The sequence below is a fragment of the Macrosteles quadrilineatus genome, unplaced genomic scaffold (assembly GCF_028750875.1).
Source record: "Macrosteles quadrilineatus isolate MER2022 unplaced genomic scaffold, UCM_ALF_1.0 Scaffold_3__2_contigs__length_128488019, whole genome shotgun sequence".
Lineage (NCBI taxonomy): Eukaryota > Metazoa > Arthropoda > Insecta > Hemiptera > Cicadellidae > Macrosteles > Macrosteles quadrilineatus.
The window spans coordinates 13,056,539-13,076,288 of NW_026542596.1; the positions used below are offsets into that span (position 1 = coordinate 13,056,539).

The following is a 19,750-nucleotide window of genomic DNA, read 5'->3' on the forward strand; positions in this document are numbered from 1 at the left end:
TAGACTTCCCATCTATATGGACCAGCTATAGCAAATTTCTTATTAAAAAATAACGTAGTTATGTGAGCGAGTCACAGAATGCGCTAAAGTCTAAAATTCTATTTTATACCTTATTTTTGTTGCTGACCATGTTGAGAGCTCATAACAGTTGCTATAACTCATCATAAGTCATGCCCTATGTTTGACTTGGTAAAACATATTGTTTATTTGACAGAATTTCGTAGTTTAAATCAGTAGGTGGCTCACATCAACTACAACAATTTTGAGAACAAATCTAGTTACAAATTTAACATGGGGTGCATTTGTCAAAGCATCTAAGTATTGAACTAGATACTATTGACACTCATAGATAGTATCTTAACAATCTAGTCTTTAAAATTTCGTTCCTATAAACATAATAGGAAACTGAAGTCAAATAATGATAATTGGTGTTTATTTCACAAAGAACAGTGTCTCGATCCATCTATAAGAATAAATAAATTTAAGATTCTGTACGTGAAACACACTAAACATTATGAGAATGAATTTCTAATCAAGGGATAATTTTTCAATTTTTTGATTATTTTTTGAAAACCAAGCTAAATTACACAAAACCTCACTCTATGGTAAGCTGTTCTATTCGACATCACCCTAAAATGCATCTTAATTGTCACTTCATATGATAAATTATCATCTCAAAAGATATCATTATAATTAAGGAAAATATAACATTTCAAATGCTATTTTACTTAACATTGTGAAATAAACTGTAGTTATGAAGACAGTATTTCAGCTTTATAATCCATGGGATAGAGTGGCTAACAAAGCTTATGTTACATTAATTGGGAGTTGGATAACACAGGAATGCTAATGCAGGCCTCTGTATCGATAATTTGCTAACCCGTTGGTCCATTACAACATCTACATAACAGGGGCGTTGTTGGCCACAAGTTTACCTAAAGTTACAACCATTGATGCAGCCATGAATATGTAAAAGGGCTGAAAATGGACAATTATTTATCGGGAAAACTTTACACTATGGTATTTCATACGAGATGTTTGCATTAAAATTGTATTTCGAATACTCAAAGTGACCGTTCATGTAAAAGTAAAGGAGGTACGCAATGATGAGTGTAAATTACGAACTTTAATTTTTACTTTCTCTTCCTAGACATAGTATATGGAGAACATTTCGAAAACATTTAATGATAAAAATGTCAATGTAAAAAATAACTAAATAGTGGATACCTGGTTAACAAGTGTATTTTGAGAAACACGTTCAATCTTGATTTTCTCTTTATATCGAGCCAAATAACCGTTTCCCGATGTTTGAATGTCTACCTACGAGACAACCTGTATAGGCATTTCAACCAAATGTTTTAATACTTTTAATAGCAGCATAAATAACGTACAAATAGCTATAAAAGAGGTAATGTATATGTTTTGTTAATAATTGTAATTGAATAGTAACTTTATTTCATTTTAACATATTTAAATGTATTTAAATTAGATTATTACTGCATTTTATAAAACTAATACAAGGGTATTTGTATTCATAAGTTTGGAATTCTGTGGGTTATAATCGTGAATTCCTTGAGGAAATCCTTTTTCGTCGGAACCATCGATGCAAAGGAAATTACTCGCAGACTCTAATGTCATTAGTAGAAAAGCTTCCTGATTGGAGCTCACTAACGGTTCTTTTAGAGATAAAATTAAGCGCTCTCTGTCTTATCCATATAAATCTCCAAGTCCTGTTTTCAGATAAGCATTTCTTAAAATGTGTTCTCTATCATATATTTAAACCGGATATTTTAATAACAGAAAAAACTAAAATATAATTTTGCCACGATAAACGAAAACAGAAAAACCCCAACTTTTGAAAATTACCAAACAAATATTACGTAAAAAGATTAAATTAATACATCGGATTTTTTAAAGGGGAGTTTCAAACTTGGTCAGTGTTTATGGACACAAAATGATATTTACATAGAGCTATTTATTTAGTACTCAGTTCAAAAATGTAAACATAAATAGTATAAATGGTAAATAATTGGAATTTTACTAATAGCACAACATACTTTTCTCTTACTTATTGATAAAATGTTTGGTAAGTGAAACGATGAATAAACGAAGATCCTCGTTTGTTTATATTTACGCAGCTTTGACTGATTACTCAAATCCTGTATTCTAAATGATAGATTTACAATTAGATACAATTGAAAGGATAAAGTGACCAAAATGAGTTACAATTAGTTTTGTTGGAAAGGTTTGATTTATTTATTGATGCATTTTAATTTTTTTTAATAATATAGTACCAGTAATGTATACCTAACGAATAATATGGGTGATTAATATTTTAAGTTATTTGAATGTCCTATGACTACATGTATTTTCGCTTATGATAATTTATATAACTTGTTGTTGATATTTTATAATTCGAAACAATTTCAGCATATTTCAAAGGCCAAGGGCAATGCACTGTACTATTCGGTGACTTTATCTTTAGCATGCAGATGGCAATGTGTCCCAAGATGGCATCGATGAAGTTTAATTTGTCTAGTGACGTGATGTCGAATCATATATCTTGAATAAACCGTCTTTAATAGGGACAATTATCCAAAATTATATTTGTTATTATGATTTATTTTAGGCGAAAACATTTTTCCTAGTTCTTTTACATATGATACTTTTAAATAACTAACAGAGCAACGTGTCATAAAATCAAACAAGCTGAAACAAGAACAAAAAAACTATTATTTTATGCTGTAAAACTACTTTCCTTAGTGTATTACCTACAAGAATAGTTTCTTACGAATGCCTTATTTTAAAAACTAGTTTTAAACATTACATGTTGCAGCTATGTTTAAAACAAATAATAACAGATTAAGAATCAGCTGAGTGGTCAGTTGCGGATATAGCATTGCGGAGTGAAGTGCCCCGATCGGATTATTCATTGGACGCTGTTGTTTATCAATGGTTTTCATCGTGATTGGTGTAAGTGATGACATTGTAATAATTTTCCGCCAAAACGCGTAATGTCAGCTGTGACACAGCTGATCCTGTAGACAAAATGCAAAACCTCTGTACTTCAGTCACGGATTCAAATCCCGCCAATCACCACTTTTACTTGTGACATAAAACTGATACTTTATCCTACCTTAAGCTGAAAAACCTAGGAAGAGTGCCTCGAAACCAAATAAATAAGTTCATATTTTGAGTTGTTTTTGTCTCTGGATCACAGAACAAACTATAAAAGGTATAAAATTACCTCATGGTCATGACTTTAACCTACAACTGTGCGGTCGGACATTGCAAGTTTTTGTCGGTAGGCCTACCCGTAAGTGTAAAATGTGTTTTTTTTAATATGTGTCCGTGTTGTATATTTAAACTTTTGACGACCTTTTCGAAGTGATGGATGTGTTTCTTGTACAAGATCTGATGATGAGGACTTAAGCTCCTCGAAACGCGTAATCCGTAAGGACCAACATTCTGGCAGTACTCAGGTAATTTTATACCTTTTATAAATAAATAAGAAAATAATACAGCTAGTTAAAAGTAAAAAATATATCAAAATGTGAGCCAAAATAGGAGTGCCGATATTAAATTAGTAATTAATTACTATTGCCCCCCATAATGATATTCCCCCCCCCCCCCCCAAGGTAAGGCGTACCCTTAAATGCAGTTGTGGCCTTAATGTTTTGAGAGGATAAAAATATAGATTCTTTCAAGAGAAGAAATTTTTTCTTGTTTTTTTTTTTAAATTGCCATAGTGACTTTGGCCTAAACAGCTGCTTAGTTAAAAAGTATACATTCACACCCTAAGGAATCTTCAAAAGCATACACGAATTAGCAACCTACTTCATAATAAATAATAACAATGCACGGAGAGACATAAACGTAAATTTTCCTTATGAAACGGCAATCCAGTTCACATTGCATAAACAAACAAGCAATCAAGAGCAGAATGTGTGCCATGACCTTGACTCTGCACACTTGTTGGGTTTACATCACAGAGTGACCTTGAGCCTTTCACTGTGATGCCTGCGCGTCAGCTGGCGCGAGGATTTGACGGTCAATGTGGTATGATAGCAATACATTGTTATCCTTAGATCTTTATTCTGTTCTTATTTGCGTATTTCATAAACATTTTAAATTATGTGCAAGTTAGATTTTTGTATTCCCGTTGCCTCGTATAATATCTGCGTTTACTTTTGAAGAGTGGGGCCTATTTTTTCCAACACCTTTTTGTACATCGATGCTGTAAAATACTATGGAACTTAAGACCTTTAGGTTGATTTAAGCCGAAACAATTTTCATCATTTATTGTTTAAAATTGGCATGCCAAAAAGGGTTTGATAATTGCTTTGACGTGTTTTTAGTGAATTTACTTATAGGGAAGTAGCTACGAGTATTACCGTAGGTGGTACGCTAACACACTATACGAACCCGGGACCGATATACATTTTTATTTTGTCCCTAGTGGCCAAAACCACTATTTGATCACATGTTTAATTATGTATATAGATGTATATACGTCTGTGAACGCTATTTTTTGTCAGTTTTTTATAAAATTTGGCTAGAAGGTGTAGTGCGGGATAAACTTGAATGAGTTCGTGAGCAAGCTTGATCGGACTATGGGAACTGGATGTTATAGGGGGGTTTATGGGGTAAAACTGGTTTTACTAATTTTTGATCCTAAAGAAATAACATTTCCCTATTTCTCTTTAATATACAGACGTATTTTTATACGCTTATTAGTTACGGAGAAAATTCAATAAAATTGTAAATTTTAAATTCCAATGTTATTCTTTTGGAGAATAAGTAAACTTTTGAATTAGTTAGCTTGTCTATGGATACAGTTTGATCAAACTTAACAAATCCTAAGCTATTAATATTTTACAAAAAAACAAACTTTACTACCCTGCCTATGGCAGCAAACCTTGGTACTTGCTGAACCTAATGTTATTTAAATAGATTTAATTGAAAATCTTATCGGATTCTCGTTTAGTCTGCAGGTTATCTGCGGCCGAGGTTTAGTATTTTGTCTTGGAAATTTTAACTTTGACTTAGGATTCATGATTTTATAACTTTAGAATATCCTTTCGTGTGGTAAAGCAACTTTAAAATACTTGTTTTTTATCGTTATAAACCTTGTACAACTGGAAGAGAATGTATTTTGAAACTGTAACGGTTAGATAGTGCCTTGATGTGTACAGTACATTTCTGACTACCCACATATCGTAATTTGTTTTCACGGCTAAATGGAGCCATTTTCCTATGTATTTACCTATTTAAAAAATATAAATAGTGATATTGCGAAGTTTTAGATAATCTTATACTGTTCGGTAGTTTTGTGGATATTGTTTGAAAATATATTGCAGTTAATGTAAGTATTTTATCCCGTAATAAGTAGGCCTAATATTGCTTAAAGTAACAGATATGAAATTCATTATACTATAATTTATAAGCCGTAATTATTTACTAAGACTTAAGTTGTTCACATCAAAATCACAAATAGTCGTTTGAATAAGTTAAAAAAAAGAAACCTTATTCACAGATTTTGATTCATTTTTGAATACTTCAAAAGTTGGCCTATAATCAAATATATATTAAAAACGATAGGATGAACCTTCTGTCTCAGTTTTGGCTTTTTTAGTATCGATCAAAATTGTTTTTTAGTATACTAGACCTTTAGGTTGATTTAAGCCGAAACAATTTTCATCATTTATTGTTTAAAATTGGCATGCCAAAAAGGGTTTGATAATTGCTTTGACGTGTTTTTAGTGAATTTACTTATAGGGAAGTAGCTACGAGTATTACCGTAGGTGGTACGCTAACACACTATACGAACCCGGGACCGATATACATTTTTATTTTGTCCCTAGTGGCCAAAACCACTATTTGATCACATGTTTAATTATGTATATAGATGTATATACGTCTGTGAACGCTATTTTTTGTCAGTTTTTTATAAAATTTGGCTAGAAGGTGTAGTGCGGGATAAACTTGAATGAGTTCGTGAGCAAGCTTGATCGGACTATGGGAACTGGATGTTATAGGGGGGTTTATGGGGTAAAACTGGTTTTACTAATTTTTGATCCTAAAGAAATAACATTTCCCTATTTCTCTTTAATATACAGACGTATTTTTATACGCTTATTAGTTACGGAGAAAATTCAATAAAATTGTAAATTTTAAATTCCAATGTTATTCTTTTGGAGAATAAGTAAACTTTTGAATTAGTTAGCTTGTCTATGGATACAGTTTGATCAAACTTAACAAATCCTAAGCTATTAATATTTTACAAAAAAACAAACTTTACTACCCTGCCTATGGCAGCAAACCTTGGTACTTGCTGAACCTAATGTTATTTAAATAGATTTAATTGAAAATCTTATCGGATTCTCGTTTAGTCTGCAGGTTATCTGCGGCCGAGGTTTAGTATTTTGTCTTGGAAATTTTAACTTTGACTTAGGATTCATGATTTTATAACTTTAGAATATCCTTTCGTGTGGTAAAGCAACTTTAAAATACTTGTTTTTTATCGTTATAAACCTTGTACAACTGGAAGAGAATGTATTTTGAAACTGTAACGGTTAGATAGTGCCTTGATGTGTACAGTACATTTCTGACTACCCACATATCGTAATTTGTTTTCACGGCTAAATGGAGCCATTTTCCTATGTATTTACCTATTAAAAAAATATAAATAGTGATATTGCGAAGTTTTAGATAATCTTATACTGTTCGGTAGTTTTGTGGATATTGTTTGAAAATATATTGCAGTTAATGTAAGTATTTTATCCCGTAATAAGTAGGCCTAATATTGCTTAAAGTAACAGATATGAAATTCATTATACTATAATTTATAAGCCGTAATTATTTACTAAGACTTAAGTTGTTCACATCAAAATCACAAATAGTCGTTTGAATAAGTTAAAAAAAAAAAAACTTATTCACAGATTTTGATTCATTTTTGAATACTTCAAAAGTTGGCCTATAATCAAATATATATTAAAAACGATAGGATGAACCTTCTGTCTCAGTTTTGGCTTTTTTAGTATCGATCAAAATTGTAATTTAAACAAGGGATTAGGTGATTATTTTAAAATAAAAGTTCGTATTTAATTTTTTGTAAGTTTTTTTCCATATATATTTTAAAATATCGTTCAATGTTGTACTTTTAATAAAAATAATATTTTTATAATATGGTTTGACGAATTACAAGTTAGGGGCATTAAAGTATTCAAATTTAAATATAAACATTTTAATAACTTTTTTTGTATGGTTGCGTCTGATAAAACAACAATTATTTCTATACTAAGCTCGAGGTTTTGTAAAACATTCAGCAAAAAAACACTCAGTAATGAGAATTTGAAACAGAAAAACCCGAGCTTAACCATAATTAATCACGTTTAGCCCGCTGAGGTGGGTCACGTTAGCATAATTTATGTTAAGGCCTTGAATATTAGCCGTGCAACCTAAACCTTCATTAACCACGCTGTGTCACCACAAATGTAACATTCATTACTTCTTTTTTTAATTCCCATTTCAGTTTGCAATGCATTGTGTTTATTTGAAATATGTGTTGTTAAGGGGATCCGCCACCACTAAAATGGGGTTTTTTTTATTTTTTACAATTTTCCAAAAATGTCATTTTCTTATTGGGTATGCTTTTGACAATATCCATGTGAAGTTTCATGCATATCTGACCATATTTACTATTGGTACCTTGACCACAAAACAAAAATGAGAATTTTCGGATTTTTAGTTTTATTTTTTTAATCATCTATATATTCCCTATAATATAGAAAAGAATAATTTGTATTTATAAAAATGGCATATTTATCACATACATATAAACACTTAACAGTTTGAATGCTATAATGCACCTGAGCTATATGAATATAACCACAGTGATAAACTGTGGTTTGGGCAAACCAGGTGTTCGCGGACTTTGGACGCGATTTCCCAAAAGTCGTGTTTTTTTTTACATTTTGTTAAATAAAATCAAAAGTATTTGAGCTAGCCAATTCAAATTTTTACCACATCATCCCCATACTATGAACTATATTTAATGGTATAATAAGCCTTATACAATCAAAAATAAATATATTTTGAAACATTTTTGGTAAAAATTAAGGTAAAATTGTTTTACATTTTATGAAAATTGCTATAATTTTTGTAACAATTGCGTTACTATGGTTATTATACCATTAAAGTTACAGTAGGTTGTAAGGAACATGAAAATACTTACTTTTTTGAAATATATTGATAAACAAAAAAGTTATTTAAGCTTTTCTTCCCCCCACTCCGAAATTTATATATGTATATATAATATATATGTAGGTATATATAAAAAAAAATTTGTCATATTCCTATTATATAAACGCTAAATAACTAAAAATGAGAGAAAAAATGAAAATATTAGCTTTAATAAGAAAATTAGGTTTAGAGGTGGCGGATCCCCTTAATGAAACACTGTCTGTTTGCGTGTATTGTTATCTTAAACATTACTTACAAACGTATTTGTTTTAATAGCTTAAATATTTTATGAATTCATGTACAAATAATTTCTAGGCAATACACACATAGCCTAATTCGCCTAAGTTAGGCCTAAAACCAATGTCTGGCGTATGGGGGTTCCTCAGTTCTAAAGAAATTGTAAGCGCAAATGTTTTTGACGTATTTTATTTCGAAGCGTCAACTAGTCTATATTTTAGGGTAAAACTGTGTCTCAGACGTTTTCACTGTTTAAAAAGTCAATTTAACTTCCCATGCGAATACGTTAACAATACAAGGACTCGTTCTTCTAACATGATTAGCAAGTCTATTCACACTTAAATAGGTTGACCCTGTTTCTTGTTAGTCTTTGCACAACTACAAGGAACATTTTTATAGCAAGAAACATTAGAAATGTGGTGAATTCGGTTTGGATATAATTTGAATGGCTAGACAAAAAATTCTAGTTGTCGACGACATAAATGGAGGAATATTAAATTTTACCAATTTACACCGTCAATTTTAATATATTACCTACATCTGTGTATTCCGCCCTTTTAACTAGTTTTTACAAATAAAAGCTATAAGTTACTGTTAAGTAAAAGTGGAACACAAGGTTGATCAACCAAACAAAAATTATAAATTGAAAATTAGATCTGCATTCATGAGATGGAGTTTGTTAATACAACAATAAAATAACACTTGTTCAATTGGTTTGGGACGAGAAAAAAATATATATAGGAAAAACGGAAAGAGGGAACATACTCAAATAACCAGATTTAAGAAAAAGTGAAGTAATTAAATTTTAAACTCTTATAGGAACAATGTGTTTATGTAATGAGTATTTTAAAGAGATCGTAATATATTCACATCATGCGTAGCCTTGACAGCGATGAGGGGACCTTTAACATTTAAACAACGTAGACAAATGACCTGATTAGGCAGAGCATGGTCGGGGCAGCGACGTGGAGAACGTACATGAGTAGGAGCAAGGCTGGTCTTTGGGCATCAAGGTTCTGGTTTTGTGAAGCACGTTCATTGAAAACCATTGTTATATAAATAACATTTTTACAATCATTCGATAGCTAAATGGTTTATGTTACCTGACTTCGTCAAGTGATCCTGCTTCAGTAGTACATTACTATAGTGTCGGACTCAAAAGTCCATCTTCAGGTTGAACAAAAACGTCAATAAGTCATCTAACCAATTTGGTTAGATTCTTCGTTACACTTAGAACACGTACACGAACACGAAAAACACAAAAAAACGAATATAATAATACTGTAAACACTGGCCAGTGTTAATCACGGGGGACACGTGTGGCGACCCCAGAAGATAAGTCATGACGGCATGTCCAAGTCCAGTGGATGACGTAATGTCCCTCTCCTGACCTTCCTTAACCTTTGTCTGTGTTATCGTCATTGTGTTTGAAGTTTGGCCAATGTAGAAGGAGGGGCAGTTATCACATGTGATTTTGTAAACACCAGTCTTATCTTTTTTATCGATAAGGTCATTGTTGCGGTTTCTTAATAGATTAGATAGTTTGTTAGAGGTTTTTCCTACAGTTACCTAACAATGTGCATGTTTTCTCTCTGATTTGAGAATGCAAAGTGGCCGATTCGCTCATCAGTGAGACAATGTTAACATTGTCTCACTCTAATTACTTTGTCTCACTCACTCCAGATTTGCAACGTGAAGACACGTAGCATGCAGACAAGGTCGTTGATACGTTACGTTGGCAGCACTGGCTGTAAATCAGCTGGTCAGCTGTTTTACTGTTGTATCATTAAATGTAATATTAAAAGTTCACTTCTTTGTAAAAATATGTCACGTTTCCTTACCAATTTATTTGTTTTAAGGTAACTGTAGGAATAATATAATGTGCAACTCGAGTGCAAAGTGCAATTGCCTCACTCGAGAAACCATTCCTCACTGGCCAGTGTTCATTATATATCCTCGCCTACGGCTCGTGAGTAAGTATTTCTCTCGAGTCAGTCAATTGCTCCCTTTGCTCACTAGTTGCACAAATAACAATTGTAAGATACTGTAACATTGTTTTTTGACATTTCCGAATGCACAACGTTGTTTAGTGAGACGCCATATTCAGTACACACATATTTCTTATAAATCACTGGATTTTACGTAATTTTATTTTTGTGTTTATGTATTAATTTATCAATCAATGAACTGCTATAACCTTTGAGACAGCTATATACTTGATTATTTTTATTTCATTGTCGTAGTTATCTTGGCTTAGTGGAATGGAAAGTAATCTATGTACGAAACTATTGTATGCGGCGAGTTTTTGGCTATGGGGGTGATGGGATTATTCATGTATGGTTTGGTCTGTGGTAGTAGGTTTTATATATATTTTAAATTTGAATCTGTCCGATTTCTTTGTGATGGTTAAGTCCAGGAAATTGATAGTATCATCTGTTTCTTCTTCTAAAGTGAATTTAATGTTCTTGTGGGTCCTGTTCAGATATGTTCCAAACATGATCAACTGTCTCTTGTTGCCTCTAAAAAATACTATCGTATCATCTACATAACGTAAGTAAAAAATGATTTTGTCTCTGTGTTTGTTGCGATCAGACCAAAGGTGATCATTTTCAATCTTGTTTAAAAATAATTCTGTTAAGATGCTCGATAACGGGGACCCCATTGCCATGCCTTCATTTTGTTTGTAAAACTTGTTTTCGAAAACGAAATAATTTTGTTTCAGGACAATCTCAGTGAGTTTGATGAGTTCCATCTGCGTATCTTTTGGCAATGTCGAGTTTTTCGAGATTGGAAATTGGTTAGATGACTTATTGACATTTTTGTTCAACCTGAAAATGGACTTTTCAAGTCCGAAACTATAGTAGTGTAATACTGAAGCAGGATCACTTGACGAAGCCAGGTAACATAAACCATTTAGCTTAAATTTAGTGATCCAGAGTCTACCTCACTATGAAATCATTCGATAGATTAAATAACAAAAGTTAAAGATATAATTCTAGCTAAATTATTCACAAACTTAGACATACCACATGCTTTCACTAACTGTATTTATATAGAAAAACTAATTTAACAACAAAAACTGAATTATGGTCAATGAAGGTAGTTTAATAACATTAGACCACACATATGAATCAAATATGAGTGAAATAAAAATTTATATGTGTTCAATTCCATCAATGCGATCAACCCAGAAAGTTAATCTTCACAATATAGGCTTTAATATTTAAATACCTCCACAACAGCAAAACTGCAGACTAAGCAATTTCCCATCCGTCTGATTTGATTCTTACTTAATATATGAAGTAACATTAGGCTTAAAGATTTCTTTGGGTTGCTGCTACAGGAAAAGTAATGATGAACGTTACTTTCGTAAAATATTAATAGCTTAGTATAAAATAAAGTGATTTGCCAAAGTTTGATCAACATACATCCTGTACCACTACATATTTAATTTGTATTTCTATTTCTTGGTATGGGAAATATACAACACATGTCTTACAAAAGTTGAATTTATTTAACAAACAATTAAAGGCATTTCGACACAATCTTTTGATCAACACATCAAAAGTACAATTATTTAGGAAGTACAAGTATAATTAGGAAATCTTAAGTATATTTGGAGAGAGAAGTACCTTTAAAAAAAAATTAATAGATCCATAACTAAACTATTTATAAAAAAAAAGACCAGAGCACACATCGCTTTAAATTCAAATAATTAAGGACAGCAAGTAAAATTGTTTTTAGGGAATTTTGCCCATGAGAACGTCAACCCTGTGAACATAAAATAAAACAAATTCTGTAAACTAAGTAAACTTTAAATTTTAATCTCTTTGACATTTTACGTATTACGGCCCAGAATAAAACTCTTGAAATTGATTAGGACAATGAATTTATTTTAAAATAAAATGTATAGCAAAAGGAAAGTTAAAACAATTACTTTACCTCTGATTTGAGGGTGATGTGAAGATAGATGAGACTTGTTCAAGCTTTGAACTAAGAATGAAGAAATTTCCTACTGCACATGGGGCTGTGAGGAGGGGATGTTCCCACCAAAACTATTAGCCAATCAAAACGCTTGGATTGCCCTAGACTCATCCCAGCAAATTTAACATGATTTTTAAATTTGCTTGTTCTGACAAAGATCTGGTTTTTGTCTGTAGTTTGCTCAACTGTCTTATGTAACTAATTTATATATTAAATTCTGTATGAATTTTTTTAAATTAACTATAAAAAAATACTAAATATGGTACAATCCATAAACAAGCTAACGACAACAGTTTACTTATTTTCCTTAAAAATAACATAGGAATTTTAAATTTAAGATTTTTTAGTTTTTCTTTGTAACCCATAAATACTACAAAAACACTTCAATATACTAATTCATTACATTTTTAAGCTCTTCAAAGGGGCTTAGAGGGACATTGAGAAATTTTGTTTTTAGGGCCAAAAATGAGACAACCCAAATTTTTATCCTATAACATTCCCCTTAAAACTCCGTTCCCATGGTCCGATCATGCTGGTTTATGAGCTCGTTCAAACAAAGGTAGGATAATTATTAGTGGAAATTTAACATGGGGCTAAAATCATTTAATAAAGCTTTCACAATTTAATAAAAGTAAACAATTTTCAAGTGAGGATGTAACCAGTAAATAAACAAATAAAACACACAAGAAAACAAACATTCTTAGCCATTTATTATTCAAAGGACCAATATACTAAAAACAAACACGTTGGGGTATTCAACAATGAATGTATACCCGTTTCTTTTGGCAAAATCTGTTCGTTTTTATTTTGCCAGCCACTAAAAAATGTTTGAACGAAAATATAAATTTTTACTCTGCACAAAAGCTGATTAATAATGCCCCAGGGGTGCTTTGTGCGAGGGGCTGCGGAAGGTTGATTTTTGAGTCACAACTCAAGGGACTGTGAGCTCGTGGATTATGAAGTAATCCTTAATGGGCTTTGTTTAAATGCTTTGAAACGCTTATACTTATAATATTTTATTCGTGTCATGTCATTTTAACAACCCGTGCTAAAAATTAATTTTTTCATTTGCTAAGATTAAATCTATAATAAGATTTAGTTGTGAATAAAACGTAACCAAATAATGGAATACAACCTAAATAATATTAATTGTGAAATTACTGATGATGAATGTAGTATACATATCTAATACTTTATAAAGTACTGTAAGTAATTTAGCATTACATGTAAATAGAATACTTAAATATGCTCTTAAATAGGTTAGCAATAAAATTATTTGTATTAAATCTAGGTGACAATAAACTAAATTTTGTTTCTTTTATTTCATTTAAGCTGCGCATAATATGCAGACAAAGTATATGTTAAGCAAATCGTTCATTTTGCATGTTGTAAAAAGCATATTTCATATTTTATAAGCCAAACCATCTCATACGTTGGCAATGACAACAAATAATATGAAAAATCTTTTACGGCTGCCGTTCTATGATGTATTTATTTACCAACTAAAACCGCTATGTCAAATGACACAGGGTGATATATTTGACACCTTTATCGAACAGTTATTGATGCAAAAACAATACAAGGTGTGTCACTTATATGAAGTCGATTCAATCGTTCAAGCAATATAAATCCCTCTATCAATATTCAAATTTATTTATGGTGAGGTAGCTTCTGGATCACTAAATTTAAGCTAAATGTTACCTGGCTTCATCAAGTGATCCTGCTTCAGTAGTACACTACTATAGTTTCGGACTTGAAAAGTCCATCTTCAGGTTAAACAAAAAAGTCAATAAGCACAGTCATGACTCATCTTCCGGCGTCGCCACACGTGTCCACCGAGATTAACCACACTGGTCAGTTTTTTTTACAGTATTTATTAGTTTTTTGTGTTTTTCGTGTTCGTGTACGTGTTCTAAGTGTAACGACGAATCTAACCAAATTGGTTAGATGACTTATTGACGTTTTTGTTTAACCTGAAGATGGACTTTTTAAGTCCGAAACTATAGTAGTGTACTACTGAAGCAGGTTAACTTGACGAAGCCAGATACAATAAACCATTTAGCTTAAATTTATTTACCCTTAAACTCAAAATGGCATTATACAAAAAATCCTTATAAGTCAAATTTTGTAAATTACAATCAACATTTTGAATAAAAACTTGAAAAAAATCACATAAACTCACTAATTACTAATACAGTTTACTAATAAGGTACGAGGAGAAATGATGATAGCTACACAGTCCCATATGAGCAAGAAATGTATCAGCTATGTTTTGCCGCTTTTCCACATTTAGGTGTTGGAAAAGCTGTAACATGGGTCTGACAATTGTTACACTGAGTTTAGACACTGAAACAACCGTAGTTTGAGTGTTTCAGACAGTAAACCCCCTTGGGGACTTTCTTTTTAACCTTCTCTCTGAATCGTTAGTTTCCGTGGTATAAGTTTCATTTTTTAAGATCAAATTTAGTATTTGACAAATCATTTTGTTGTTACTTAATTGATGAGTACATTTTAAATGTAACCTGGTTGTTCTTCTTAAGTTTATCAGTAATATATATTCACTGAAACTTTCAGGTTACATAATAAAACTTAAACAAGATGTCAAAATCGTAAAATTTCACTTTTAACTAAAAGTGGCGTTATGAACAAAACCATATATATAATATCCTACCTACTCGTATCCTCTAAATAAAAACAGGTTTTATATCAGTTATTTCTTTTTGTCATTAAGATGAATGAAGAGGCGTAATTTTAAGCTACTGTTTGTTGCCCAAGTTTTCTATTAACACAACTTTCCACTATGCCATGTCATATGGACTTAAATTCATTGATTCGTGGAAATGAAATGCAATGCAATGAAAATCCTTCATTATTGAGGCAAACTTAGGACTTCACGGACCTTTCTTACAGTGAACCTCTAACAGCAACAGCAAAGGTTTAACACACACTATTAATAGATAATATAAATTTCTTATGTCAAAATCCGTTACGTGCCCACAACTATATTTTTTACAATTACACTTATACGTTCTAGAAGTTCGGTTGATTCGGTTAGGTTAGAGTATATGACACTGTTCTAACCTAACCCAATCAACCAAACTTATCGAACAGCCAGGTATTTACGACGGCGTATTAGTGTAATTGTATTGAGTTGTGAGCACGTTACGGATTTTGACCCTTTTTCTAAATATATTAGTGATTAATGAATTTATCATAACCAATTTTAAAGTCCCAGCATTGCAGTTGTAACCTAATGTAAATTCTTGACCTCTACCACGTACAACGGACAACAATGGATCAGCTGATATCTCATTGTTAAGCCAGCTGATGGCCAATGTGCTGATCATATGCAGGAGCAGGTCCTACACACAAGGTCAGGAGCAAGGTTTTCCTGTGTCCTTCACTTGGTTTATGAGATGTAAACACAATGCATCTACAAATAAAAAAAAAATTATATTATAAATAATTATAATTACTTTGAATAAATATTTAACTTTTTCAATTCTAGAACAATGGATACAACACTAGTTTTTGGTTGGACTATAGTATTTTGAATATATTTGTTATTCTTACAATGCAATCAGTATCCAAAGCACATAAATAGAAGTCATAAAGATGCAGGTCTAAAAGAGTAAACTGCAGGTTCAGCACATCACTAACCCGATTTTCTCTAAAACGGATTACAAATTTAATGTTGCGTCAGATTGGTAACCTATGCATCACATTGTCTCCATATAACATCATGTTGTACACATTAAGAAAATATTGTTAAATAAGTACTTAGATCTGCACATCCTATTACGATTAAGTTTCTACGAGCTCAACACAAAAGTCATAAATATATAAGTATTGCTTTCTGTAATTTGTTTTAAATTTATGATTTTGCGCTATTAGCTTTACAAAGAATATTATTGGGAAAACTGTGGAAACCCCAGTTTTATTACAATCTAACGTTAACTTGTCGGAAAAAAATGTTTGATTGCCTACAATTATCTTTAAAGTTTTATTAAAATCAATCACTTGGACCAATATTACTAGCGACCTCCAGATTTAAAAACTAACACCATAACCACTCGGAATCTTACACAATGAGTATGGATCTCATTATACTTATACTCTATAAGTATAATGTATAATACATAAGTATAAGTATAATGTATAAGTATAGAGTATAATACATTATACTCTATACAGGGTGATTGATATAAGTGTGCCAGCCGTTTTATTCTTAAATTATAAGAGATATCAAAAAAAGTTAAATGGTAAGTGCCTTGGATTTTTTATGTTAAAAATTTAAGTCCAGTCAAAAAAATTATTTTAGCCGCCATTTTCAAATATGGCCGCCAACATTGATTTTTCTTACGGAACACCCTGTATTTTATGATGTATTCCGGTAGAAAATGTAATTTTAAGACGGTTTTATTCTTGTAATTTTTTCATAAACCTAACCGTTTCAAAGATAATAATCTTTAAAGTTTTAAAAATTCTGCATAAGAAAGAGTTTCGATTAAGGCCTAAGCAAGCATGCCAGCTGTGTTATTAAAAAACTATTCAAAATTTCACAACTTTAACCATTATTATCTTTGAAACGGTCAGGTTTATGAAAAAAATCACAAGAATAAAATCGTCTTAAAATTACATTGTCTACCGGAATACATCATGAATTACAGGGTGTTCCAAAAGAAAAATCAAAGTTGGCGGCCATATTGGAAAAATGGCGGCTAAAATATTTTTTTCGACTTGATTACAATTATTAAAATAAAAAATCCAAGGCACTTACCATTAAACTTTTTTCTATATCTCTTGTGGTTTTCGAATAAAACGGCTGGCACACTTATATCAATCACCCTGTATAAACACAAGCTAAATATGCAAGGACAAGAATGAAATTGCATGACCGAGTCTCAAAGTACTTTAACCAAGGGAATAAAGTGGCGATAACATATATTTGTGGAATACCAAGGCACCTGAGTTGTATTATTGTGGGGTTGTTTTAAGGGAGGGTGAGGGGGAAGAGGGGGAATAGCACCCGCATTTCCTGCTGAGTAAATTATGCACACGCTACAAAACCTCTCCAAGGTACTTTTATATGCGACTGCATCAACTATCATGTATACGTGTAAACAGCGCGTGTATTCATAAATATATTATTTGCACTCATTGGTATTGGAAATGTAAAAAAAAAACTTTGTTACATTATGATCCATGATTAAATGCATCCTTGTACGAGTATGATTGAGATAACATTTCAAAGTTAAAAAACCAAAATATTTATTTTTTTGCATTTAAATTTTTAGATTATAAACTTAAAAAGCTATACAGGGGAGTCGTAAGCAAACAAACTCTGAGAAATAAATCCATGGGTCAAAATTCAGAAGAAAAATACGAATAATCCTTCAGAAAAAACGCCTCCAACGGCCATTTGTTTGCAATTTAAGTTATAGAAACGAAAAAGACGACTATTATCAAAATAAAATTAGACAAACCAAATTCTTTTTATTAGGTAATTACTTTAAGATACTCACTAAGTTTTATAAAGATTGGTTGAAAAGATTTAAAGATATCTTTATAAAAAAAAAAACACAAAACTAAATGGCACATGTCTGGTTTACCAAGCGTTTTGGGGGGAAATGTAATATTTGTTATTCTCTCTATTTTTACTCTTAGAAACATTTTGTTGTCATTGGCATTCGCATATCATTGCGATTGCCAGTTTACTTACGGAGCCCCCTGTATATACAGGGTTAGGCAAAAGTCTGGAACCCCCCTAGTTAACTTTTTAACACGTTGCAATAGGAAAACCAAACTCGGCACACATTTACAACATAAGTAAATGCACTTTTTTTATCAAAGTTAAAACTTTTCCCTAGCCTCCAAAATGGGGTATTTTGGGGGCAGCCCCAAGTTATTAATTGTAAACACCTATCATGTGACCCCTCACTTTAAAGGGTTTACCAAGAGAAATTGAATGGTGCAAACCAGAGGTCAATTTCGAACCCCTAAGCAAAATGACAGTCATTTTAATTATTTGAGATGAGCAAACAATATTAAGTTTGGACACCCCCAGTTAACTTTAAAAATGTAATATTTTAATACTGACCAAAAGGTGAACTCTTTTTTTAAAAAGGTATGCTGAGTTTAGTTGTTCTGCTATAACCTGTTAAAATTTAATAGGGGATATTTCAAAATCACTGTGATTTTGATTAGGGGTGCGATATTGACCTCTAGTTTGCGCCATTTGATTTGTCTTGAGAACCCCTTTAAAATGAGGGGTCACATGATAGGTGTTTGCATTAGAAAATTTGGGACTGCCCTCAAAATATTTAGGGGGCCGGGTACAAGTTCTAATTTTAATGAAAAAGTTTTGAAATATCCCCTTTTAACTTTTTAACAGGTTATAGCAGAAAAACTAAACTCATCATACCTTTTTAAAAAAAAAGTTCACCATTTGGTCAGTAATATAATATTACATTTTAAAAGTTAACTGGGGGTGTCCAGACTTAATCTTGTTTGCTCATCTTAAATAATTAAATTGACTGCCATTTCGCTTAGGGGTGCGATGTCGACCTCTGGTTTGCACCATTTGCAATTTCTCTTGGTGAACCCTTTAAAATGAGGGGTCATATGATAGGTGTTTACATTGGAAAATTTGAAGCTGCCCCTAAAATGGGGGCTGGGGCAAAGTTGCAACTTTTATGGAAAAGTGCAATTTCTATGTGTGCCAAGTTTGGTTTTCCTACTGCAACTAAGATTGAAGAGCTACTGTGTGTTTGGCCTTACAAATAAAACTGTTTAGAAAAATATTTATTTTTAAAACATATGATTGGTAGGTATCGTAATGATTACCCGTATAAAACACAGATTTATACAAATCTGTGTACTTATACATCTGTCACCTTTTATAAAATTTTTTCTTCATTTTACCTTTAATTCGTATATTGTTGTTTGTCATACTAAAATAATCAGTTCACTACATATTCTATTGTGTCTAGTAATACAAATTGGTTTATTAAAGCCTTAAGAATATTAGGACTTTTTTTCTTTAGTGGTAATAATATTTCCAAAAAAGGTAAAACAGCAAAAAAGATTGTCAAGAACACGGAAAATCAAGCGAAGAATGTTTGAGTAATGTGAATATTCGTTTAACTTTTCCAGTCAACATGACACCGCGAAATAATTTATTACCGTGGTTTCCGAGGAATGATTTATAATGAAATCATAAGTTCAGATCCGCAAATTTGTAATTCCAAAAGTGTCAAAAGTTGACAGCGTAGTTGAATTTTAA

General features: G+C 31.7%; 1 protein-coding gene across 1 annotated transcript in view; it reads right to left on the reverse strand.

Moving 5' to 3' along the window:
- LOC128990031 (Ig-like and fibronectin type-III domain-containing protein 1) overlaps positions 1-19,750 on the reverse strand; it is a 129,029-nt gene that overhangs the window by 46,993 nt on the left and 62,286 nt on the right. The window lies entirely within an intron of this gene.